General features: G+C 44.1%; 9 non-coding genes across 9 annotated transcripts; 1 reads left to right on the top strand and 8 right to left on the bottom strand.

Annotated features, from left to right (window-relative positions):
• Window positions 1–1,913: 1,913 nt before the first annotated feature.
• Window positions 1,914–1,996, bottom strand: trnal-cag (transfer RNA leucine (anticodon CAG)). The gene has a single exon. It is a non-coding gene; the product is annotated as a tRNA-Leu (tRNA).
• Window positions 1,997–5,984: 3,988 nt separating this feature from the next.
• Window positions 5,985–6,067, bottom strand: trnal-cag (transfer RNA leucine (anticodon CAG)). Its single transcript has one exon. It is a non-coding gene; the product is annotated as a tRNA-Leu (tRNA).
• Window positions 6,068–7,546: 1,479 nt separating this feature from the next.
• Window positions 7,547–7,618, top strand: trnad-guc (transfer RNA aspartic acid (anticodon GUC)). The gene has a single exon. It is a non-coding gene; the product is annotated as a tRNA-Asp (tRNA).
• An 823-nt stretch (window positions 7,619–8,441) lies between these two features.
• Window positions 8,442–8,524, bottom strand: trnal-cag (transfer RNA leucine (anticodon CAG)). Its single transcript has one exon. It is a non-coding gene; the product is annotated as a tRNA-Leu (tRNA).
• Window positions 8,525–12,519: 3,995 nt separating this feature from the next.
• trnal-cag (transfer RNA leucine (anticodon CAG)) lies at window positions 12,520–12,602 on the bottom strand. Its single transcript has one exon. It is a non-coding gene; the product is annotated as a tRNA-Leu (tRNA).
• A 3,995-nt stretch (window positions 12,603–16,597) lies between these two features.
• trnal-cag (transfer RNA leucine (anticodon CAG)) lies at window positions 16,598–16,680 on the bottom strand. The gene has a single exon. It is a non-coding gene; the product is annotated as a tRNA-Leu (tRNA).
• Window positions 16,681–19,140: 2,460 nt separating this feature from the next.
• Window positions 19,141–19,223, bottom strand: trnal-cag (transfer RNA leucine (anticodon CAG)). Its single transcript has one exon. It is a non-coding gene; the product is annotated as a tRNA-Leu (tRNA).
• Window positions 19,224–21,569: 2,346 nt separating this feature from the next.
• On the bottom strand, window positions 21,570–21,652 carry trnal-cag (transfer RNA leucine (anticodon CAG)). Its single transcript has one exon. It is a non-coding gene; the product is annotated as a tRNA-Leu (tRNA).
• A 2,470-nt stretch (window positions 21,653–24,122) lies between these two features.
• On the bottom strand, window positions 24,123–24,205 carry trnal-cag (transfer RNA leucine (anticodon CAG)). Its single transcript has one exon. It is a non-coding gene; the product is annotated as a tRNA-Leu (tRNA).
• Between the last annotated feature and the right edge of the window lie 2,247 nt (window positions 24,206–26,452).

Here is a 26,452-nt window from a genome sequence, read left to right as displayed (position 1 = left end):
ATGACTTCACGCTGTCGTTCCAACCATATATTGTGGCTGGAGTCGATGCGCCAGTCGTTGCAGTCTTTTCAGTCACAGAGGTGTCGCTGCTACGGGAAGGTTACCGCTAACGACTCCACAACGAGGAAAATGGAGAAGAAAACAAGAGCAGGAAGAGTAGCACTGTCATCAATGATCAGCATTCTCACCTCTGCTTACATAATAGCTGATGAGCCTCCAGAATTTGAAATTTCAAGAGGCATGATGATGCCCATCTCACCTCCAAAATTCCTAAGCATTCTCACCCATTACTTACATAATAGCTGATCAGCCTCCAGAAGTTGAAATTTCAATAGGCATGATGATGCCCATCTCACCTCCAAATTCCTGAGCATTCTCACCCATTACTTACATAATAGCTGAGACTGCAGAAGTTGAAATTTCAATAGGTGTGTTATCACCATTATAGTCTGATGTGGTACTTAGAATACTGTTTTGATATTCTCACCCATCTTAGGCCTAAATGTGAATAGCCCCCCTTCAAATAGCCTGATATGAATCCAGTTTGCTTCGGTCAAAAGCCCTGTCCTGTTGTCCTATGATACGGTACCGGGGGTTTGAAAAATCTGCATAAGGGTCCAAAGTAGAATCTATTTACAACTTATCAACACTGCAAAGGGAAAAAAAAAGTCTAGCTTCTTCTGGAGCAAACATTCTACTTTTTATTGTTTTGATGATGCGGAGTGTCTTACATCTACCACAAGGCAGAATTTCTGGGTGTTGCCACCAAGATTCAAGATTCAAGCGTTTATTGTCATATATACAGTGCATGTTAGAAACACATTCCTGTACAATGAGATTCTTGTTGAGCCCTTTTCACCACTTGCATGCTGCAGATCATGCCTAGTTTCTTCTCAATTGCTTTGCGTGATTCAAAACATTCCTTTAAAAGGCACCTAAAATGGGACACAAAACTCTTATTTCGCTCATTGGCTACGGTAGTCTTTTCAAATGACGACTGTATCTGTCCCATCGAAATTCCTCGTTAGTATAATGGTCAGTATCTCCGCCTGTCACGCGGAACATCGGGGTTCGATTCCCCGACGGGGAGAGCTAAGACTTTTATCACATGCCTCCCACCAAGTATAATCTAATTCACCCACCATCAGCCAAGTTCCCTCTTGCAAACAGTCACCTCCCTTACAAATCACTCAAGACCAGCAGCTCTTACACCAGCCTTCAATACATGCTGTCATCTCATATTCAACTATCTTACACTTGTTTGCTTTTATCAAAGCACTTTGGAAGGCATTTCACTTGGCACCACATGTATTGCCACCACGAGAAGCCTGGCCTGCAGGGACCTCTATCTTCCCCCTAACCTCTCCTTCATAAGACTCTTCCATAAATCTCACTTCCAAGTACCTTGTCCAACAACAGAAGACCTGTTGTTTCATTCTTGTCTTGTCCAAAGCCAACAAGGACTTCCCCCTAACCTCTCCTTCATACCACTCTTCCATAAAGCTCACTTCCAAGTACTTTGTCCAACAACAGAAATCCTGTGGTTTCATTCTTGTCTTGTCCAAAGCCAACAATGACTTTGCATACCAGGGACGATCTGTCGAGGTCTTTTGTCACGACCAGTGTTTTGTTTTCAGACGATTTTTCCACAAAAATGACTGAAAAACAGGAGGTTTTACGGTGGTGTTTAGTACATGCCAAAATGTTAATATGTAACAATAACTTGAGTTGTGGACAAAGGATTCTCATGCACAAAGCCCCTTCCCTGCGATTCAGAGCGGTCATAAGACTTCAGAGTAACATGACGGCACAAAGAATGTTGCTGTAAACTAGATGATATAGCGCTAGCCAAGCAAGGAGTGAAGTTGGGTTGCCTTTGCCAGTGAAAACCATTCTCTTGGAGAAGGTTGCTTTGTCAGAAGTGGGATTTGAACCCACGCCTCCAGGGGAGACTGCGACCTGAACGCAGCGCCTTAGACCGCTCGGCCATCCTGACCGCAAAAAAAAGACTTGCACTTATTGTCGGCGGGCCCAGGGATCATTCGAGTGGATATGTGGGTCTACGTGGTGTTCATGTGTCTTGGCTGTTGTTTAAGTTGTTTAATAACCACAATAATGTCACGTGTACATAAAATCATTTAAGAAATTAAAAAGGGGGAAAAGGAGAGCAAAGTGAGGAAAGGTGTGACAGATGATGTCCCACAGCAGTCTAAGCCTATAGCAGCTTGGGCAACATGGGATGTTTCAGGATTACCTGAGCCATCCCTAACTATAAGCTTTATCAAAAAGCATTTGGAAGCAAGAACTCTTCAGATGTAAAACGGCTGCAACAATCTTTAAACTGGACGACACAGTGCCAGAATAGCAATACAACATAGCATAGCCAAGCAAGGAGTGAAGTTTGGTTGCCTTGCCATTGAAAATCATTCTCTTGGAGAAGGTTGCTTTGTCAGAAGTGGGATTTGAACCCACGCCTCAAGGGGGGGAGGAGTGTCGGCGGGCCCAGGGATTTTCGAGTGACTATGTGGGTCTACGTGCTGTTCAAGTGTATTGGCTGTTGTTTAAGAGGACTCCTGAGGCAAACAAATAGTAGGCATAGCATTTGGAAGCAAGAACTCTTCAGATGTAAAACGGCTGCAACAATCTTTAAACTGGACGACACAGTGCCAGAATAGCAATACAACATAGCATAGCCAAGCAAGGAGTGAAGTTGGGTTGCCTTGCCAGTGAAAACCATTCTCTTGGAGAAGGTTGCTTTGTCAGAAGTGGGATTTGAACCCACGCCTCGAGGGGGGGAGGAGTGTCGGCGGGCCCAGGGATCATTCGAGTGACTATGTGGGTCTACGTGCTGTTCATGTGTCTTGGCTGTTGTTTAAGTTGTTTAATAACCCCAATAATGTCACGTGTACATAAAATCATTTGAGAAATTAAACAGGGGGAAAAAGAGAGCAAAGTGAGGAAAGGTGTGACAGATGAGGTCCCCCAGCAGTCTAAGCCTATAGCAGCTTGGGCAACATGGGATGTTTCAGGATTACCTGAGCCATCCCTAACTATAAGCTTTATCAAAAAGCATTTGGAAGCAAGAACTCTTCAGATGTAAAACGGCCGCAATAATCTTTAAACTGGACGATACAGTGCCAGTTTAGCAATACAACGTAGCATAGCCAAGCAAGGAGTGAACTTGGGTTGCCTTGCCAGTGAAAATCATTCTGTTGGAGAAGTTTGCATTGTCAGAAGTGGAATTTGAACCCCGCCTCCAAGGGAAACTGCGGTCTTAACGCAGCACTTTAAAGGCCAAGCGTCGTTGCCGTGATGGCTCGAGCGAGCGTTGTTGATGACTTCACGCGGTCGTCCCGACCATATATTGTGGCTGGAGTCAATGCGACATTCGTTGCAGTCTTTTCAGTCACAGAGGTGTCGCTGCTACGGGAAGGTTACCGCTAATAACTCCACAACGAGTAAAATGGAGAAGAAAACAATGCCCCCGTCAAGAGCAGGAAGAGTAGCACTGTCATCAATGATCAGCATTCTCACCTCTGCTTACATAATAGCTGATGAGCCTAAAGAATTTGGAATTTCAAGAGGCATGATGATGCCCATCTCACCTCCAAATTCCTAAGCATTCTCACCTCTACTTATATAATAGCTGATCAGCCTCCAGAAGTTGAAATTTCAATAGGCATGATGATGCCCATCTCACCTCCAAATTCCTGAGCATTCTCACCTATTACTTACATAATAGCTGAGACTGCAGAAGTTGAAATTTCAATAGGTGTCTTATCACCATTATAGTCTGATGTAATACTTAGAATACTGTTTTGATATTCTCACCCATCTTAGGCCTAAATGTGAATAGCCCCCCTTCAAATAGCCTGATATGAATCCAGCAGCAATACAACGTGGCATAGCCAAGCAAGGAGTGAACTTGGGTTGCCTTGCCAGTAAAAATAATTCTGGTAGAGAAGTTTGCAATGTCAGAAGTGGAATTTGAACCCCGCCTCCAAGGGAAACTGCGGTCTTAACGCAGCACTTTAAAGGCCAAGCGTCGTTGCCGTGATGGCTCGAGCGAGCGTTGTTGATGACTTCAGGCTGTCGTTCCGACCATATATTGTGGCTGGAGTCGATGCGCCAGTCGTTGCAGTCTTTTCAGTCACAGAGGTGTCGCTGCTACGGGAAGGTTACCGCTAACGACTCCACAACGAGGAAAATGGAGAAGAAAACAAGAGCAGGAAGAGTAGCACTGTCATCAATGATCAGCATTCTCACCTCTGCTTACATAATAGCTGATGAGCCTCCAGAATTTGAAATTTCAAGAGGCATGATGATGCCCATCTCACCTCCAAATTCCTAAGCATTCTCACCCATTACTTACATAATAGCTGATCAGCCTCCAGAAGTTGAAATTTCAATAGGCATGATGATGCCCATCTCACCTCCAAATTCCTGAGCATTCTCACCCATTACTTACATAATAGCTGAGACTGCAGAAGTTGAAATTTCAATAGGTGTGTTATCACCATTATAGTCTGATGTGGTACTTAGAATACTGTTTTGATATTCTCACCCATCTTAGGCCTAAATGTGAATAGCCCCCCTTCAAATAGCCTGATATGAATCCAGTTTGCTTCGGTCAAAAGCCCTGTCCTGTTGTCCTATGATACGGTACCGGGGGTTTGAAAAATCTGCATAAGGGTCCAAAGTAGAATCTATTTACAACTTATCAACACTGCAAAGGGAAAAAAAAAAGTCTAGCTTCTTCTGGAGCAAACATTCTACTTTTTATTGTTTTGATGATGCGGAGTGTCTTACATCTACCACAAGGCAGAATTTCTGGGTGTTGCCACCAAGATTCAAGCGTTTATTGTCATATATACAGTGCATGTTAGAAACACATTCCTGTACAATGAGATTCTTGTTGAGCCCTTTTCACCACTTGCATGCTGCAGATCATGCCTAGTTTCTTCTCAATTGCTTTGCGTGATTCAAAACATTCCTTTAAAAGGCACCTAAAATGGGACACAAAACTCTTATTTCGCTCATTGGCTACGGTAGTCTTTTCAAATGACGACTGTATCTGTCCCATCGAAATTCTTCGTTAGTATAATGGTCAGTATCTCCGCCTGTCACGCGGAACATCGGGGTTCGATTCCCCGACGGGGAGAGCTAGGACTTTTATCACATGCCTCCCACCAAGTATAATCTAATTCACCCACCATCAGCCAAGTTCCCTCTTGCAAACAGTCACCTCCCTTACAAATCACTCAAGACCAGCAGCTCTTACACCAGCCTTCAATACATGCTGTCATCTCATATTCAACTATCTTACACTTGTTTGCTTTTATCAAAGCACTTTGGAAGGCATTTCACTTGGCACCAAATGTATTGCCACCACGAGAAGCCTGGCCTGCAGGGACCTCTATCTTCCCCCTAACCTCTCCTTCATAAGACTCTTCCATAAAGCTCACTTCCAAGTACCTTGTCCAACAACAGAAGACCTGTTGTTTCATTCTTGTCTTGTCCAAAGCCAACAAGGACATCCCCCTAACCTCTCCTTCATACCACTCTTCCATAAAGCTCACTTCCAAGTACTTTGTCCAACAACAGAAATCCTGTGGTTTCATTCTTGTTTTGTCCAAAGCCAACAAGGACTTTGCATACCAGGGACGATCTGTCGAGGTCTTTTGTCACGACCATTGTTTTGTTTTCAGACGATTTTTCCACAAAAATGACTGAAAAACAGGAGGTTTTACGGTGGTGTTGAGTACATGCCAAAATGTTAATATGTAACAATAACTTGAGTTGTGGACAAAGGATTCTCATGCACAAAGCCCCTTCCCTGCGATTCAGAGCGGTCATAAGACTTCAGAGTAACATGACGGCACAAAGAATGTTGCTGTAAACTAGATGATATAGCGCTAGCCAAGCAAGGAGTGAAGTTGGGTTGCCTTTGCCAGTGAAAACCATTCTCTTGGAGAAGGTTGCTTTGTCAGAAGTGGGATTTGAACCCACACCTCCAGGGGAGACTGCGACCTGAACGCAGCACCTTAGACCGCTCGGCCATCCTGACTGCAAAAAAAAGACTTGCACTTATTGTCGGCGGGCCCAGGGATCATTGGAGTGAATATGTGGGTCTACGTGGTGTTCATGGGTCTTGGCTGTTGTTTAAGTTGTTTAATAACCACAATAATGTCACGTGTACATAAAATCATTTGAAAAATTAAACAGGGGGAAAAAGAGAGCAAAGTGAGGAAAGGTGTGACAGATGATGTCCCACAGCAGTCTAAGCCTATAGCAGCTTGGGCAACATGAGATGTTTCAGGATTACCTGAGCCATCCCTAACTATAAGCTTTATCAAAAAGCATTTGGAAGCAAGAACTCTTCAGATGTAAAATGGCCGCAATAATCTTTAAACTAGACGATACAGTGCCAGTTTAGCAATACAACGTAGCATAGTCAAGCAAGGAGTGAACTTGGGTTGCCTTGCCAGTAAAAATCATTCTGTTGGAGAAGTTTGCAATGTCAGAAGTGGAATTTGAACCCCGCCTCCAAGGGAAACTGCGGTCTTAACGCAGCACTTTAAAGGCCAAGCGTCGTTGCCGTGATGGCTCGAGCGAGCGTTGTTGATGACTTCACGCTGTCGTTCCAACCATATATTGTGGCTGGAGTCGATGCGCCAGTCGTTGCAGTCTTTTCAGTCACAGAGGTGTCGCTGCTACGGGAAGGTTACCGCTAACGACTCCACAACGAGGAAAATGGAGAAGAAAACAAGAGCAGGAAGAGTAGCACTGTTATCAATGATCAGCATTCTCACCTCTGCTTACATAATAGCTGATGAGCCTCCAGAATTTGAAATTTCAAGAGGCATGATGATGCCCATCTCACCTCCAAATTCCTGAGCATTCTCACCCATTACTTACATAATAGCTGAGACTGCAGAAGTTGAAATTTCAATAGGTGTGTTATCACCATTATAGTCTGATGTGGTACTTAGAATACTGTTTTGATATTCTCACCCATCTTAGGCCTAAATGTGAATAGCCCCCCTTCAAATAGCCTGATATGAATCCAGTTTGCTTCGGTCAAAAGCCCTGTCCTGTTGTCCTATGATACGGTACCGGGGGTTTGAAAAATCTGCATAAGGGTCCAAAGTAGAATCTATTTACAACTTATCAACACTGCAAAGGGAAAAAAAAAAGTCTAGCTTCTTCTGGAGCAAACATTCTACTTTTTATTGTTTTGATGATGCGGAGTGTCCTACATCTACCACAAGGCAGAATTTCAGGGTGTTGCCACCAAGATTCAAGATTCAAGCGTTTATTGTCATATATACAGTGCATGTTAGAAACACATTCCTGTACAATGAGATTCTTGTTGAGCCCTTTTCACCACTTGCATGCTGCAGATCATGCCTAGTTTCTTCTCAATTGCTTTGCGTGATTCAAAACATTCCTTTAAAAGGCACCTCAAATGGGACACAAAACTCTTATTTCGCTCATTGGCTACGGTAGTCTTTTCAAATGACGACTGTATCTGTCACATCGAAATTCCTCGTTAGTATAATGGTCAGTATCTCCGCCTGTCACGCGGAAGATCGGGGTTCGATTCCCCGACGGGGAGAGCTAGGACTTTTATCACATGCCTCCCACCAAGTATAATCTAATTCACCCACCATCAGCCAACTTCCCTCTTGCAAACAGTCACCTCCCTTACAAATCACTCAAGACCAGCAGCTCTTACACCAGCCTTCAATACATGCTGTCATCTCATATTCAACTATCTTACACTTGTTTGCTTTTATCAAAGCACTTTGGAAGGCATTTCACTTGGCACCACATGTATTGCCACCACGAGAAGCCTGGCCTGCAGGGACCTCTATCTTCCCCCTAACCTCTCCTTCATAAGACTCTTCCATAAATCTCACTTCCAAGTACCTTGTCCAACAACAGAAGACCTGTTGTTTCATTCTTGTCTTGTCCAAAGCCAACAAGGACTTCCCCCTAACCTCTCCTTCATACCACTCTTCCATAAAGCTCACTTCCAAGTACTTTGTCCAACAACAGAAATCCTGTGGTTTCATTCTTGTCTTGTCCAAAGCCAACAATGACTTTGCATACCAGGGACGATCTGTCGAGGTCTTTTGTCACGACCAGTGTTTTGTTTTCAGACGATTTTTCCACAAAAATGACTGAAAAACAGGAGGTTTTACGGTGGTGTTTAGTACATGCCAAAATGTTAATATGTAACAATAACTTGAGTTGTGGACAAAGGATTCTCATGCACAAAGCCCCTTCCCTGCGATTCAGAGCGGTCATAAGACTTCAGAGTAACATGACGGCACAAAGAATGTTGCTGTAAACTAGATGATATAGCGCTAGCCAAGCAAGGAGTGAAGTTGGGTTGCCTTTGCCAGTGAAAACCATTCTCTTGGAGAAGGTTGCTTTGTCAGAAGTGGGATTTGAACCCACGCCTCCAGGGGAGACTGCGACCTGAACGCAGCGCCTTAGACCGCTCGGCCATCCTGACCGCAAAAAAAAGACTTGCACTTATTGTCGGCGGGCCCAGGGATCATTCGAGTGAATATGTGGGTCTACGTGGTGTTCATGTGTCTTGGCTGTTGTTTAAGTTGTTTAATAACCACAATAATGTCACGTGTACATAAAATCATTTAAGAAATTAAAAAGGGGGAAAAGGAGAGCAAAGTGAGGAAAGGTGTGACAGATGATGTCCCACAGCAGTCTAAGCCTATAGCAGCTTGGGCAACATGGGATGTTTCAGGATTACCTGAGCCATCCCTAACTATAAGCTTTATCAAAAAGCATTTGGAAGCAAGAACTCTTCAGATGTAAAACGGCTGCAACAATCTTTAAACTGGACGACACAGTGCCAGAATAGCAATACAACATAGCATAGCCAAGCAAGGAGTGAAGTTTGGTTGCCTTGCCATTGAAAATCATTCTCTTGGAGAAGGTTGCTTTGTCAGAAGTGGGATTTGAACCCACGCCTCAAGGGGGGGAGGAGTGTCGGCGGGCCCAGGGATTTTCGAGTGACTATGTGGGTCTACGTGCTGTTCAAGTGTATTGGCTGTTGTTTAAGAGGACTCCTGAGGCAAACAAATAGTAGGCATAGCATTTGGAAGCAAGAACTCTTCAGATGTAAAACGGCTGCAACAATCTTTAAACTGGACGACACAGTGCCAGAATAGCAATACAACATAGCATAGCCAAGCAAGGAGTGAAGTTGGGTTGCCTTGCCAGTGAAAACCATTCTCTTGGAGAAGGTTGCTTTGTCAGAAGTGGGATTTGAACCCACGCCTCGAGGGGGGGAGGAGTGTCGGCGGGCCCAGGGATCATTCGAGTGACTATGTGGGTCTACGTGCTGTTCATGTGTCTTGGCTGTTGTTTAAGTTGTTTAATAACCCCAATAATGTCACGTGTACATAAAATCATTTGAGAAATTAAACAGGGGGAAAAAGAGAGCAAAGTGAGGAAAGGTGTGACAGATGAGGTCCCCCAGCAGTCTAAGCCTATAGCAGCTTGGGCAACATGGGATGTTTCAGGATTACCTGAGCCATCCCTAACTATAAGCTTTATCAAAAAGCATTTGGAAGCAAGAACTCTTCAGATGTAAAACGGCCGCAATAATCTTTAAACTGGACGATACAGTGCCAGTTTAGCAATACAACGTAGCATAGCCAAGCAAGGAGTGAACTTGGGTTGCCTTGCCAGTGAAAATCATTCTGTTGGAGAAGTTTGCATTGTCAGAAGTGGAATTTGAACCCCGCCTCCAAGGGAAACTGCGGTCTTAACGCAGCACTTTAAAGGCCAAGCGCCGTTGCCGTGATGGCTCGAGCGAGCGTTGTTGATGACTTCACGCGGTCGTCCCGACCATATATTGTGGCTGGAGTCAATGCGACATTCGTTGCAGTCTTTTCAGTCACAGAGGTGTCGCTGCTACGGGAAGGTTACCGCTAATAACTCCACAACGAGTAAAATGGAGAAGAAAACAATGCCCCCGTCAAGAGCAGGAAGAGTAGCACTGTCATCAATGATCAGCATTCTCACCTCTGCTTACATAATAGCTGATGAGCCTAAAGAATTTGGAATTTCAAGAGGCATGATGATGCCCATCTCACCTCCAAATTCCTAAGCATTCTCACCTCTACTTATATAATAGCTGATCAGCCTCCAGAAGTTGAAATTTCAATAGGCATGATGATGCCCATCTCACCTCCAAATTCCTGAGCATTCTCACCTATTACTTACATAATAGCTGAGACTGCAGAAGTTGAAATTTCAATAGGTGTCTTATCACCATTATAGTCTGATGTAATACTTAGAATACTGTTTTGATATTCTCACCCATCTTAGGCCTAAATGTGAATAGCCCCCCTTCAAATAGCCTGATATGAATCCAGCAGCAATACAACGTGGCATAGCCAAGCAAGGAGTGAACTTGGGTTGCCTTGCCAGTAAAAATAATTCTGGTAGAGAAGTTTGCAATGTCAGAAGTGGAATTTGAACCCCGCCTCCAAGGGAAACTGCGGTCTTAACGCAGCACTTTAAAGGCCAAGCGTCGTTGCCGTGATGGCTCGAGCGAGCGTTGTTGATGACTTCAGGCTGTCGTTCCGACCATATATTGTGGCTGGAGTCGATGCGCCAGTCGTTGCAGTCTTTTCAGTCACAGAGGTGTCGCTGCTACGGGAAGGTTACCGCTAACGACTCCACAACGAGGAAAATGGAGAAGAAAACAAGAGCAGGAAGAGTAGCACTGTTATCAATGATCAGCATTCTCACCTCTGCTTACATAATAGCTGATGAGCCTCCAGAATTTGAAATTTCAAGAGGCATGATGATGCCCATCTCACCTCCAAATTCCTAAGCATTCTCACCCATTACTTACATAATAGCTGATGAGCCTCCAGAATTTGAAATTTCAAGAGGCATGATGATGCCCATCTCACCTCCAAATTCCTGAGCATTCTCACCCATTACTTACATAATAGCTGAGACTGCAGAAGTTGAAATTTCAATAGGTGTGTTATCACCATTATAGTCTGATGTGGTACTTAGAATACTGTTTTGATATTCTCACCCATCTTAGGCCTAAATGTGAATAGCCCCCCTTCAAATAGCCTGATATGAATCCAGTTTGCTTCGGTCAAAAGCCCTGTCCTGTTGTCCTATGATACGGTACCGGGGGTTTGAAAAATCTGCATAAGGGTCCAAAGTAGAATCTATTTACAACTTATCAACACTGCAAAGGGAAAAAAAAAAGTCTAGCTTCTTCTGGAGCAAACATTCTACTTTTTATTGTTTTGATGATGCGGAGTGTCCTACATCTACCACAAGGCAGAATTTCAGGGTGTTGCCACCAAGATTCAAGATTCAAGCGTTTATTGTCATATATACAGTGCATGTTAGAAACACATTCCTGTACAATGAGATTCTTGTTGAGCCCTTTTCACCACTTGCATGCTGCAGATCATGCCTAGTTTCTTCTCAATTGCTTTGCGTGATTCAAAACATTCCTTTAAAAGGCACCTCAAATGGGACACAAAACTCTTATTTCGCTCATTGGCTACGGTAGTCTTTTCAAATGACGACTGTATCTGTCCCATCGAAATTCCTCGTTAGTATAATGGTCAGTATCTCCGCCTGTCACGCGGAAGATTGGGGTTCGATTCCCCGACGGGGAGAGCTAGGACTTTTATCACATGCCTCCCACCAAGTATAATCTAATTCACCCACCATCAGCCAACTTCCCTCTTGCAAACAGTCACCTCCCTTACAAATCACTCAAGACCAGCAGCTCTTACACCAGCCTTCAATACATGCTGTCATCTCATATTCAACTATCTTACACTTGTTTGCTTTTATCAAAGCACTTTGGAAGGCATTTCACTTGGCACCACATGTATTGCCACCACGAGAAGCCTGGCCTGCAGGGACCTCTATCTTCCCCCTAACCTCTCCTTCATAAGACTCTTCCATAAATCTCACTTCCAAGTACCTTGTCCAACAACAGAAGACCTGTTGTTTCATTCTTGTCTTGTCCAAAGCCAACAAGGACTTCCCCCTAACCTCTCCTTCATACCACTCTTCCATAAAGCTCACTTCCAAGTACTTTGTCCAACAACAGAAATCCTGTGGTTTCATTCTTGTCTTGTCCAAAGCCAACAATGACTTTGCATACCAGGGACGATCTGTCGAGGTCTTTTGTCACGACCAGTGTTTTGTTTTCAGACGATTTTTCCACAAAAATGACTGAAAAACAGGAGGTTTTACGGTGGTGTTTAGTACATGCCAAAATGTTAATATGTAACAATAACTTGAGTTGTGGACAAAGGATTCTCATGCACAAAGCCCCTTCCCTGCGATTCAGAGCGGTCATAAGACTTCAGAGTAACATGACGGCACAAAGAATGTTGCTGTAAACTAGATGATATAGCGCTAGCCAAGCAAGGAGTGAAGTTGGGTTGCCTTTGCCAGTGAAAACCATTCTCTTGGAGAAGGTTGCTTTGTCAGAAGTGGGATTTGAACCCACGCCTCCAGGGGAGACTGCGACCTGAACGCAGCGCCTTAGACCGCTCGGCCATCCTGACCGCAAAAAAAAGACTTGCACTTATTGTCGGCGGGCCCAGGGATCATTCGAGTGAATATGTGGGTCTACGTGGTGTTCATGTGTCTTGGCTGTTGTTTAAGTTGTTTAATAACCACAATAATGTCACGTGTACATAAAATCATTTAAGAAATTAAAAAGGGGGAAAAGGAGAGCAAAGTGAGGAAAGGTGTGACAGATGATGTCCCACAGCAGTCTAAGCCTATAGCAGCTTGGGCAACATGGGATGTTTCAGGATTACCTGAGCCATCCCTAACTATAAGCTTTATCAAAAAGCATTTGGAAGCAAGAACTCTTCAGATGTAAAACGGCTGCAACAATCTCTAAACTGGACGACACAGTGCCAGAATAGCAATACAACATAGCATAGCCAAGCAAGGAGTGAAGTTTGGTTGCCTTGCCATTGAAAATCATTCTCTTGGAGAAGGTTGCTTTGTCAGAAGTGGGATTTGAACCCACGCCTCAAGGGGGGGAGGAGTGTCGGCGGGCCCAGGGATTTTCGAGTGACTATGTGGGTCTACGTGCTGTTCAAGTGTATTGGCTGTTGTTTAAGAGGACTCCTGAGGCAAACAACTAGTAGGCATAGCATTTGGAAGCAAGAACTCTTCAGATGTAAAACGGCTGCAACAATCTTTAAACTGGACGACACAGTGCCAGAATAGCAATACAACATAGCATAGCCAAGCAAGGAGTGAAGTTGGGTTGCCTTGCCAGTGAAAACCATTCTCTTGGAGAAGGTTGCTTTGTCAGAAGTGGGATTTGAACCCACGCCTCGAGGGGGGGAGGAGTGTCGGCGGGCCCAGGGATCATTCGAGTGACTATGTGGGTCTACGTGCTGTTCATGTGTCTTGGCTGTTGTTTAAGTTGTTTAATAACCCCAATAATGTCACGTGTACATAAAATCATTTGAGAAATTAAACAGGGGGAAAAAGAGAGCAAAGTGAGGAAAGGTGTGACAGATGAGGTCCCCCAGCAGTCTAAGCCTATAGCAGCTTGGGCAACATGGGATGTTTCAGGATTACCTGAGCCATCCCTAACTATAAGCTTTATCAAAAAGCATTTGGAAGCAAGAACTCTTCAGATGTAAAACGGCCGCAATAATCTTTAAACTGGACGATACAGTGCCAGTTTAGCAATACAACGTAGCATAGCCAAGCAAGGAGTGAACTTGGGTTGCCTTGCCAGTGAAAATCATTCTGTTGGAGAAGTTTGCATTGTCAGAAGTGGAATTTGAACCCCGCCTCCAAGGGAAACTGCGGTCTTAACGCAGCACTTTAAAGGCCAAGCGTCGTTGCCGTGATGGCTCGAGCGAGCGTTGTTGATGACTTCACGCGGTCGTCCCGACCATATATTGTGGCTGGAGTCAATGCGACATTCGTTGCAGTCTTTTCAGTCACAGAGGTGTCGCTGCTACGGGAAGGTTACCGCTAATAACTCCACAACGAGTAAAATGGAGAAGAAAACAATGCCCCCGTCAAGAGCAGGAAGAGTAGCACTGTCATCAATGATCAGCATTCTCACCTCTGCTTACATAATAGCTGATGAGCCTAAAGAATTTGGAATTTCAAGAGGCATGATGATGCCCATCTCACCTCCAAATTCCTAAGCATTCTCACCTCTACTTATATAATAGCTGATCAGCCTCCAGAAGTTGAAATTTCAATAGGCATGATGATGCCCATCTCACCTCCAAATTCCTGAGCATTCTCACCTATTACTTACATAATAGCTGAGACTGCAGAAGTTGAAATTTCAATAGGTGTCTTATCACCATTATAGTCTGATGTAATACTTAGAATACTGTTTTGATATTCTCACCCATCTTAGGCCTAAATGTGAATAGCCCCCCTTCAAATAGCCTGATATGAATCCAGCAGCAATACAACGTGGCATAGCCAAGCAAGGAGTGAACTTGGGTTGCCTTGCCAGTAAAAATAATTCTGGTAGAGAAGTTTGCAATGTCAGAAGTGGAATTTGAACCCCGCCTCCAAGGGAAACTGCGGTCTTAACGCAGCACTTTAAAGGCCAAGCGTCGTTGCCGTGATGGCTCGAGCGAGCGTTGTTGATGACTTCAGGCTGTCGTTCCGACCATATATTGTGGCTGGAGTCGATGCGCCAGTCGTTGCAGTCTTTTCAGTCACAGAGGTGTCGCTGCTACGGGAAGGTTACCGCTAACGACTCCACAACGAGGAAAATGGAGAAGAAAACAAGAGCAGGAAGAGTAGCACTGTTATCAATGATCAGCATTCTCACCTCTGCTTACATAATAGCTGATGAGCCTCCAGAATTTGAAATTTCAAGAGGCATGATGATGCCCATCTCACCTCCAAATTCCTAAGCATTCTCACCCATTACTTACATAATAGCTGATCAGCCTCCAGAAGTTGAAATTTCAATAGGCATGATGATGCCCATCTCACCTCCAAATTGCTGAGCATTCTCACCCATTACTTACATAATAGCTGAGACTGCAGAAGTTGAAATTTCAATAGGTGTGTTATCACCATTATAGTCTGATGTGGTACTTAGAATACTGTTTTGATATTCTCACCCATCTTAGGCCTAAATGTGAATAGCCCCCCTTCAAATAGCCTGATATGAATCCAGTTTGCTTCGGTCAAAAGCCCTGTCCTGTTGTCCTATGATACGGTACCGGGGGTTTGAAAAATCTGCATAAGGGTCCAAAGTAGAATCTATTTACAACTTATCAACACTGCAAAGGGAAAAAAAAAAGTCTAGCTTCTTCTGGAGCAAACATTCTACTTTTTATTGTTTTGATGATGCGGAGTGTCCTACATCTACCACAAGGCAGAATTTCTGGGTGTTGCCACCAAGATTCAAGATTCAAGCGTTTATTGTCATATATACAGTGCATGTTAGAAACACATTCCTGTACAATGAGATTCTTGTTGAGCCCTTTTCACCACTTGCATGCTGCAGATCATGCCTAGTTTCTTCTCAATTGCTTTGCGTGATTCAAAACATTCCTTTAAAAGGCACCTAAAATGGGACACAAAACTCTTATTTCGCTCATTGGCTACGGTAGTCTTTTCAAATGACGACTGTATCTGTCCCATCGAAATTCCTCGTTAGTATAATGGTCAGTATCTCCGCCTGTCACGCGGAAGATTGGGGTTCGATTCCCCGACGGGGAGAGCTAGGACTTTTATCACATGCCTCCCACCAAGTATAATCTAATTCACCCACCATCAGCCAACTTCCCTCTTGCAAACAGTCACCTCCCTTACAAATCACTCAAGACCAGCAGCTCTTACACCAGCCTTCAATACATGCTGTCATCTCATATTCAACTATCTTACACTTGTTTGCTTTTATCAAAGCACTTTGGAAGGCATTTCACTTGGCACCACATGTATTGCCACCACGAGAAGCCTGGCCTGCAGGGACCTCTATCTTCCCCCTAACCTCTCCTTCATAAGACTCTTCCATAAATCTCACTTCCAAGTACCTTGTCCAACAACAGAAGACCTGTTGTTTCATTCTTGTCTTGTCCAAAGCCAACAAGGACTTCCCCCTAACCTCTCCTTCATACCACTCTTCCATAAAGCTCACTTCCAAGTACTTTGTCCAACAACAGAAATCCTGTGGTTTCATTCTTGTCTTGTCCAAAGCCAACAATGACTTTGCATACCAGGGACGATCTGTCGAGGTCTTTTGTCACGACCAGTGTTTTGTTTTCAGACGATTTTTCCACAAAAATGACTGAAAAACAGGAGGTTTTACGGTGGTGTTTAGTACATGCCAAAATGTTAATATGTAACAATAACTTGAGTTGCGGACAAAGGATTCTCATGCACAAAGCCCCTTCCCTGCGATTCAGAGCGGTCATAAGACTTCAGAGTAACATGACGGCACAAAGAATGTTGCTGTAAACTAGATGATATAGCGCTAGCCAAGCAAGGAGTGAAGTTGGGTTGCCTTTGCCAGTGAAAACCATTCTCTTGGAGAAGGTTGCTTTGTCAGAAGTGGGATTTGAACCCACGCCTCCAGGGGAGACTGCGACCTGAACGCAGCGCCTTAGACCGCTCGGCCATCCTGACCCCAAAAAAAAGACTTGCACTTATTGTCGGCGGGCCCAGGGACCATTCGAGTGAATATGTGGGTCTACGTGGTGTTCATGTGTCTTGGCTGTTGTTTAAGTTGTTTAATAACCACAATAATGTCACGTGTACATAAAATCATTTGAAAAATTAAACAGGGGGAAAAAGAGAGCAAAGTGAGGAAAGGTGTGACAGATGAGGTCCCCCAGCAGTCTAAGCCTATAGCAGCTTGGGCAACATGGGATGTTTCAGGATTACCTGAGCCATCCCTAACTATAAGCTTTATCAAAAAGCATTTGGAAGCAAGAACTCTTCAGATGTAAAATGGCCGCAATAATCTTTAAACTAGACGATACAGTGCCAGTTTAGCAATACAACGTAGCATAGCCAAGCAAGGAGTGAACTTGGGTTGCCTTGCCAGTAAAAATAATTCTGGTAGAGAAGTTTGCAATGTCAGAAGTGGAATTTGAACCCCGCCTCCAAGGGAAATTGCGGTCTTAACGCAGCACTTTAAAGGCCAAGCGTCGTTGCCGTGATGGCTCGAGCGAGCGTTGATGATGACTTCACGCTGTCGTTCCGACCATATATTGTGGCTGGAGTCGATGCGCCAGTCGTTGCAGTCTTTTCAGTCACAGAGGTGTCACTGCTACGGGAAGGTTACCGCTAACGACTCCACAACGAGGAAAATGGAGAAGAAAACAAGAGCAGGAAGAGTAGCACTGTTATCAATGATCAGCATTCTCACCTCTGCTTACATAATAGCTGATGAGCCTCCAGAATTTGAAATTTCAAGAGGCATGATGATGCCCATCTCACCTCCAAATTCCTAAGCATTCTCACCCATTACTTACATAATAGCTGATCAGCCTCCAGAAGTTGAAATTTCAATAGGCATGATGATGCCCATCTCACCTCCAAATTGCTGAGCATTCTCACCCATTACTTACATAATAGCTGAGACTGCAGAAGTTGAAATTTCAATAGGTGTGTTATCACCATTATAGTCTGATGTGGTACTTAGAATACTGTTTTGATATTCTCACCCATCTTAGGCCTAAATGTGAATAGCCCCCCTTCAAATAGCCTGATATGAATCCAGTTTGCTTCGGTCAAAAGCCCTGTCCTGTTGTCCTATGATACGGTACCGGGGGTTTGAAAAATCTGCATAAGGGTCCAAAGTAGAATCTATTTACAACTTATCAACACTGCAAAGGGAAAAAAAAAAGTCTAGCTTCTTCTGGAGCAAACATTCTACTTTTTATTGTTTTGATGATGCGGAGTGTCCTACATCTACCACAAGCCAGAATTTCTGGGTGTTGCCACCAAGATTCAAGCGTTTATTGTCATATATACAGTGCATGTTAGAAACACATTCCTGTACAATGAGATTCTTGTTGAGCCCTTTTCACCACTTGCATGCTGCAGATCATGCCTAGTTTCTTCTCAATTGCTTTGCGTGATTCAAAACATTCCTTTAAAAGGCACCTCAAATGGGACACAAAACTCTTATTTCGCTCATTGGCTACGGTAGTCTTTTCAAATGAAGACTGTATCTGTCACATCGAAATTCCTCGTTAGTATAATGGTCAGTATCTCCGCCTGTCACGCGGAAGATCGGGGTTTGATTCCCCGACGGGGAGAGCTAGGACTTTTATCACATGCCTCCCACCAAGTATAATCTAATTCACCCACCATCAGCCAAGTTCCCTCTTGCAAACAGTCACCTCCCTTACAAATCACTCAAGACCAGCAGCTCTTACACCAGCCTTCAATACATGCTGTCATCTCATATTCAACTATCTTACACTTGTTTGCTTTTATCAAAGCACTTTGGAAGGCATTTCACTTGGCACCAAATGTATTGCCACCACGAGAAGCCTGGCCTGCAGGGACTATCTTCCCCCTAACCTCTCCTTCATACCACTCTTCCATAAAGCTCACTTCCAAGTACCTTGTCCAACAACAGAAAACCGGTTGTTTCATTCTTGTCTTGTCCAAAGCCAACAAGGACTTCCCCCTAACCTCTCCTTCATACCACTCTTCCATAAAGCTCACTTCCAAGTACTTTGTCAAACAACAGAAATCCTGTGGTTTCATTCTTGTCTTGTCCAAAGCCAACAATGACTTTGCATACCAGGGACGATCTGTCGAGGTCTTTTGTCACGACCAGTGTTTTGTTTTCAGACGATTTTTCCACAAAAATGACTGAAAAACAGGAGGTTTTACGGTGGTGTTGAGTACATGCCAAAATGTTAATATGTAACAATAACTTGAGTTGTGGACAAAGGATTCTCATGCACAAAGCCCCTTCCCTGCGATTCAGAGCGGTCCTAAGACATCAGAGTAACATGACGGCACAAAGAATGTTGCTGTAAACTAGATGATATAGCGCTAGCCAAGCAAGGAGTGAAGTTGGGTTGCCTTTGCCAGTGAAAACCATTCTCTTGGAGAAGGTTGCTTTGTCAGAAGTGGGATTTGAACCCACGCCTCCAGGGGAGACTGCGACCTGAACGCAGCGCCTTAGACCGCTCGGCCATCCTGACTGCAAAAAAAAGACTTGCACTTATTGTCGGCGGGCCCAGGGATCATTGGAGTGAATATGTGGGTCTACGTGGTGTTCATGGGTCTTGGCTGTTGTTTAAGTTGTTTAATAACCACAATAATGTCACGTGTACATAAAATCATTTGAAAAATTAAACAGGGGGAAAAAGAGAGCAAAGTGAGGAAAGGTGTGACAGATGATGTCCCACAGCAGTCTAAGCCTATAGCAGCTTGGGCAACATGAGATGTTTCAGGATTACCTGAGCCATCCCTAACTATAAGCTTTATCAAAAAGCATTTGGAAGCAAGAACTCTTCAGATGTAAAATGGCCGCAATAATCTTTAAACTAGACGATACAGTGCCAGTTTAGCAATACAACGTAGCATAGTCAAGCAAGGAGTGAACTTGGGTTGCCTTGCCAGTAAAAATCATTCTGTTGGAGAAGTTTGCAATGTCAGAAGTGGAATTTGAACCCCGCCTCCAAGGGAAACTGCGGTCTTAACGCAGCACTTTAAAGGCCAAGCGTCGTTGCCGTGATGGCTCGAGCGAGCGTTGTTGATGACTTCACGCTGTCGTTCCAACCATATATTGTGGCTGGAGTCGATGCGCCAGTCGTTGCAGTCTTTTCAGTCACAGAGGTGTCACTGCTACGGGAAGGTTACCGCTAACGACTCCACAACGAGGAAAATGGAGAAGAAAACAAGAGCAGGAAGAGTAGCACTGTTATCAATGATCAGCATTCTCACCTCTGCTTACATAATAGCTGATGAGCCTCCAGAATTTGAAATTTCAAGAGGCATGATGATGCCCATCTCACCTCCAAATTCCTAAGCATTCTCACCCATTACTTACATAATAGCTGATCAGCCTCCAGAAGTTGAAATTTCAATAGGCATGATGATGCCCATCTCACCTCCAAATTGCTGAGCATTCTCACCCATTACTTACATAATAGCTGAGACTGCAGAAGTTGAAATTTCAATAGGTGTGTTATCACCATTATAGTCTGATGTGGTACTTAGAATACTGTTTTGATATTCTCACCCATCTTAGGCCTAAATGTGAATAGCCCCCCTTCAAATAGCCTGATATGAATCCAGTTTGCTTCGGTCAAAAGCCCTGTCCTGTTGTCCTATGATACGGTACCGGGGGTTTGAAAAATCTGCATAAGGGTCCAAAGTAGAATCTATTTACAACTTATCAACACTGCAAAGGGAAAAAAAAAAGTCTAGCTTCTTCTGGAGCAAACATTCTACTTTTTATTGTTTTGATGATGCGGAGTGTCCTACATCTACCACAAGCCAGAATTTCTGGGTGTTGCCACCAAGATTCAAGCGTTTATTGTCATATATACAGTGCATGTTAGAAACACATTCCTGTACAATGAGATTCTTGTTGAGCCCTTTTCACCACTTGCATGCTGCAGATCATGCCTAGTTTCTTCTCAATTGCTTTGCGTGATTCAAAACATTCCTTTAAAAGGCACCTCAAATGGGACACAAAACTCTTATTTCGCTCATTGGCTACGGTAGTCTTTTCAAATGACGACTGTATCTGTCACATCGAAATTCCTCGTTAGTATAATGGTCAGTATCTCCGCCTGTCACGCGGAAGATCGGGGTTTGATTCCCCGACGGGGAGAGCTAGGACTTTTATCACATGCCTCCCACCAAGTATAATCTAATTCACCCACCATCAGCCAAGTTCCCTCTTGCAAACAGTCACCTCCCTTACAAATCACTCAAGACCAGCAGCTCTTACACCAGCCTTCAATACATGCTGTCATCTCATATTCAACTATCTTACACTTGTTTGCTTTTATCAAAGCACTTTGGAAGGCATTTCACTTGGCACCAAATGTATTGCCACCACGAGAAGCCTGGCCTGCAGGGACTATCTTCCCCCTAACCTCTCCTTCATACCACTCTTCCATAAAGCTCACTTCCAAGTACTTTGTCAAACAACAGAAATCCTGTGGTTTCATTCTTGTCTTGTCCAAAGCCAACAATGACTTTGCATACCAGGGACGATCTGTCGAGGTCTTTTGTCACGACCAGTGTTTTGTTTTCAGACGATTTTTCCACAAAAATGACTGAAAAACAGGAGGTTTTACGGTGGTGTTGAGTACATGCCAAAATGTTAATATGTAACAATAACTTGAGTTGTGGACAAAGGATTCTCATGCACAAAGCCCCTTCCCTGCGATTCAGAGCGGTCCTAAGACATCAGAGTAACATGACGGCACAAAGAATGTTGCTGTAAACTAGATGATATAGCGCTAGCCAAGCAAGGAGTGAAGTTGGGTTGCCTTTGCCAGTGAAAACCATTCTCTTGGAGAAGGTTGCTTTGTCAGAAGTGGGATTTGAACCCACGCCTCCAGGGGAGACTGCGACCTGAACGCAGCGCCTTAGACCGCTCGGCCATCCTGACTGCAAAAAAAAGACTTGCACTTATTGTCGGCGGGCCCAGGGATCATTGGAGTGAATATGTGGGTCTACGTGGTGTTCATGGGTCTTGGCTGTTGTTTAAGTTGTTTAATAACCACAATAATGTCACGTGTACATAAAATCATTTGAAAAATTAAACAGGGGGAAAAAGAGAGCAAAGTGAGGAAAGGTGTGACAGATGATGTCCCACAGCAGTCTAAGCCTATAGCAGCTTGGGCAACATGAGATGTTTCAGGATTACCTGAGCCATCCCTAACTATAAGCTTTATCAAAAAGCATTTGGAAGCAAGAACTCTTCAGATGTAAAATGGCCGCAATAATCTTTAAACTAGACGATACAGTGCCAGTTTAGCAATACAACGTAGCATAGTCAAGCAAGGAGTGAACTTGGGTTGCCTTGCCAGTAAAAATCATTCTGTTGGAGAAGTTTGCAATGTCAGAAGTGGAATTTGAACCCCGCCTCCAAGGGAAACTGCGGTCTTAACGCAGCACTTTAAAGGCCAAGCGTCGTTGCCGTGATGGCTCGAGCGAGCGTTGTTGATGACTTCACGCTGTCGTTCCAACCATATATTGTGGCTGGAGTCGATGCGCCAGTCGTTGCAGTCTTTTCAGTCACAGAGGTGTCGCTGCTACGGGAAGGTTACCGCTAACGACTCCACAACGAGGAAAATGGAGAAGAAAACAAGAGCAGGAAGAGTAGCACTGTCATCAATGATCAGCATTCTCACCTCTGCTTACATAATAGCTGATGAGCCTCCAGAATTTGAAATTTCAAGAGGCATGATGATGCCCATCTCACCTCCAAATTCCTAAGCATTCTCACCCATTACTTACATAATAGCTGATCAGCCTCCAGAAGTTGAAATTTCAATAGGCATGATGATGCCCATCTCACCTCCAAATTCCTGAGCATTCTCACCCATTACTTACATAATAGCTGAGACTGCAGAAGTTGAAATTTCAATAGGTGTGTTATCACCATTATAGTCTGATGTGGTACTTAGAATACTGTTTTGATATTCTCACCCATCTTAGGCCTAAATGTGAATAGCCCCCCTTCAAATAGCCTGATATGAATCCAGTTTGCTTCGGTCAAAAGCCCTGTCCTGTTGTCCTATGATACGGTACCGGGGGTTTGAAAAATCTGCATAAGGGTCCAAAGTAGAATCTATTTACAACTTATCAACACTGCAAAGGGAAAAAAAAAAGTCTAGCTTCTTCTGGAGCAAACATTCTACTTTTTATTGTTTTGATGATGCGGAGTGTCTTACATCTACCACAAGGCAGAATTTCTGGGTGTTGCCACCAAGATTCAAGATTCAAGCGTTTATTGTCATATATACAGTGCATGTTAGAAACACATTCCTGTACAATGAGATTCTTGTTGAGCCCTTTTCACCACTTGCATGCTGCAGATCATGCCTAGTTTCTTCTCAATTGCTTTGCGTGATTCAAAACATTCCTTTAAAAGGCACCTAAAATGGGACACAAAACTCTTATTTCGCTCATTGGCTACGGTAGTCTTTTCAAATGACGACTGTATCTGTCCCATCGAAATTCTTCGTTAGTATAATGGTCAGTATCTCCGCCTGTCACGCGGAACATCGGTGTTCGATTCCCCGACGGGGAGAGCTAGGACTTTTATCACATGCCTCCCACCAAGTATAATCTAATTCACCCACCATCAGCCAACTTCCCTCTTGCAAACAGTCACCTCCCTTACAAATCACTCAAGACCAGCAGCTCTTACACCAGCCTTCAATACATGCTGTCATCTCATATTCAACTATCTTACACTTGTTTGCTTTTATCAAAGCACTTTGGAAGGCATTTCACTTGGCACCAAATGTATTGCCACCACGAGAAGCCTGGCCTGCAGGGACCTCTATCTTCCCCCTAACCTCTCCTTCATAAGACTCTTCCATAAAGCTCACTTCCAAGTACCTTGTCCAACAACAGAAGACCTGTTGTTTCATTCTTGTCTTGTCCAAAGCCAACAAGGACATCCCCCTAACCTCTCCTTCATACCACTCTTCCATAAAGCTCACTTCCAAGTACTTTGTCCAACAACAGAAATCCTGTGGTTTCATTCTTGTTTTGTCCAAAGCCAACAAGGACTCTGCATACCAGGGACGATCTGTCGAGGTCTTTTGTCACGACCATTGTTTTGTTTTCAGACGATTTTTCCACAAAAATGACTGAAAAACAGGAGGTTTTACGGTGGTGTTGAGTACATGCCAAAATGTTAATATGTAACAATAACTTGAGTTGTGGACAAAGGATTCTCATGCACAAAGCCCCTTCCCTGCGATTCAGAGCGGTCCTAAGACATCAGAGTAACATGACGGCACAAAGAATGTTGCTGTAAACTAGATGATATAGCGCTAGCCAAGCAAGGAGTGAAGTTGGGTTGCCTTTGCCAGTGAAAACCATTCTCTTGGAGAAGGTTGCTTTGTCAGAAGTGGGATTTGAACCCACGCCTCCAGGGGAGACTGCGACCTGAACGCAGCGCCTTAGACCTCTCGGCCATCCTGACTGCAAAAAAAAGACTTGCACTTATTGTCGGCGGGCCCAGGGATCATTGGAGTGAATATGTGGGTCTACGTGGTGTTCATGTGTCTTGGCTGTTGTTTAAGTTGTTTAATAACCACAATAATGTCACGTGTACATAAAATCATTTAAGAAATTAAAAAGGGGGAAAAGGAGAGCAAAGTGAGGAAAGGTGTGACAGATGATGTCCCACAGCAGTCTAAGCCTATAGCAGCTTGGGCAACATGGGATGTTTCAGGATTACCTGAGCCATCCCTAACTATAAGCTTTATCAAAAAGCATTTGGAAGCAAGAACTCTTCAGATGTAAAACGGCTGCAACAATCTTTAAACTGGACGACACAGTGCCAGAATAGCAATACAACATAGCATAGCCAAGCAAGGAGTGAAGTTTGGTTGCCTTGCCATTGAAAATCATTCTCTTGGAGAAGGTTGCTTTGTCAGAAGTGGGATTTGAACCCACGCCTCAAGGGGGGGAGGAGTGTCGGCGGGCCCAGGGATTTTCGAGTGACTATGTGGGTCTACGTGCTGTTCAAGTGTATTGGCTGTTGTTTAAGAGGACTCCTGAGGCAAACAAATAGTAGGCATAGCATTTGGAAGCAAGAACTCTTCAGATGTAAAACGGCTGCAACAATCTTTAAACTGGACGACACAGTGCCAGAATAGCAATACAACATAGCATAGCCAAGCAAGGAGTGAAGTTGGGTTGCCTTGCCAGTGAAAACCATTCTCTTGGAGAAGGTTGCTTTGTCAGAAGTGGGATTTGAACCCACGCCTCGAGGGGGGGAGGAGTGTCGGCGGGCCCAGGGATCATTCGAGTGACTATGTGGGTCTACGTGCTGTTCATGTGTCTTGGCTGTTGTTTAAGTTGTTTAATAACCCCAATAATGTCACGTGTACATAAAATCATTTGAGAAATTAAACAGGGGGAAAAAGAGAGCAAAGTGAGGAAAGGTGTGACAGATGAGGTCCCCCAGCAGTCTAAGCCTATAGCAGCTTGGGCAACATGGGATGTTTCAGGATTACCTGAGCCATCCCTAACTATAAGCTTTATCAAAAAGCATTTGGAAGCAAGAACTCTTCAGATGTAAAACGGCCGCAATAATCTTTAAACTGGACGATACAGTGCCAGTTTAGCAATACAACGTAGCATAGCCAAGCAAGGAGTGAACTTGGGTTGCCTTGCCAGTGAAAATCATTCTGTTGGAGAAGTTTGCATTGTCAGAAGTGGAATTTGAACCCCGCCTCCAAGGGAAACTGCGGTCTTAACGCAGCACTTTAAAGGCCAAGCGTCGTTGCCGTGATGGCTCGAGCGAGCGTTGTTGATGACTTCACGCGGTCGTCCCGACCATATATTGTGGCTGGAGTCAATGCGACAGTCGTTGCAGTCTTTTCAGTCACAGAGGTGTCGCTGCTACGGGAAGGTTACCGCTAATAACTCCACAACGAGTAAAATGGAGAAGAAAACAATGCCCCCGTCAAGAGCAGGAAGAGTAGCACTGTCATCAATGATCAGCATTCTCACCTCTGCTTACATAATAGCTGATGAGCCTAAAGAATTTGGAATTTCAAGAGGCATGATGATGCCCATCTCACCTCCAAATTCCTAAGCATTCTCACCTCTACTTATATAATAGCTGATCAGCCTCCAGAAGTTGAAATTTCAATAGGCATGATGATGCCCATCTCACCTCCAAATTCCTGAGCATTCTCACCTATTACTTACATAATAGCTGAGACTGCAGAAGTTGAAATTTCAATAGGTGTCTTATCACCATTATAGTCTGATGTAATACTTAGAATACTGTTTTGATATTCTCACCCATCTTAGGCCTAAATGTGAATAGCCCCCCTTCAAATAGCCTGATATGAATCCAGCAGCAATACAACGTGGCATAGCCAAGCAAGGAGTGAACTTGGGTTGCCTTGCCAGTAAAAATAATTCTGGTAGAGAAGTTTGCAATGTCAGAAGTGGAATTTGAACCCCGCCTCCAAGGGAAACTGCGGTCTTAACGCAGCACTTTAAAGGCCAAGCGTCGTTGCCGTGATGGCTCGAGCGAGCGTTGTTGATGACTTCAGGCTGTCGTTCCGACCATATATTGTGGCTGGAGTCGATGCGCCAGTCGTTGCAGTCTTTTCAGTCACAGAGGTGTCGCTGCTACGGGAAGGTTACCGCTAACGACTCCACAACGAGGAAAATGGAGAAGAAAACAAGAGCAGGAAGAGTAGCACTG

Source organism: Leuresthes tenuis, unplaced genomic scaffold (assembly GCF_036924035.1).
Source record: "Leuresthes tenuis unplaced genomic scaffold, fLeuTen1.0.hap1 SCAF_3, whole genome shotgun sequence".
In the NCBI taxonomy this organism is placed as follows: Eukaryota; Metazoa; Chordata; class Actinopteri; order Atheriniformes; family Atherinopsidae; genus Leuresthes; species Leuresthes tenuis.
The sequence above is the reverse complement of the archived record's forward strand: the minus strand, read 5'-3'. Positions and strand labels throughout refer to the sequence as shown.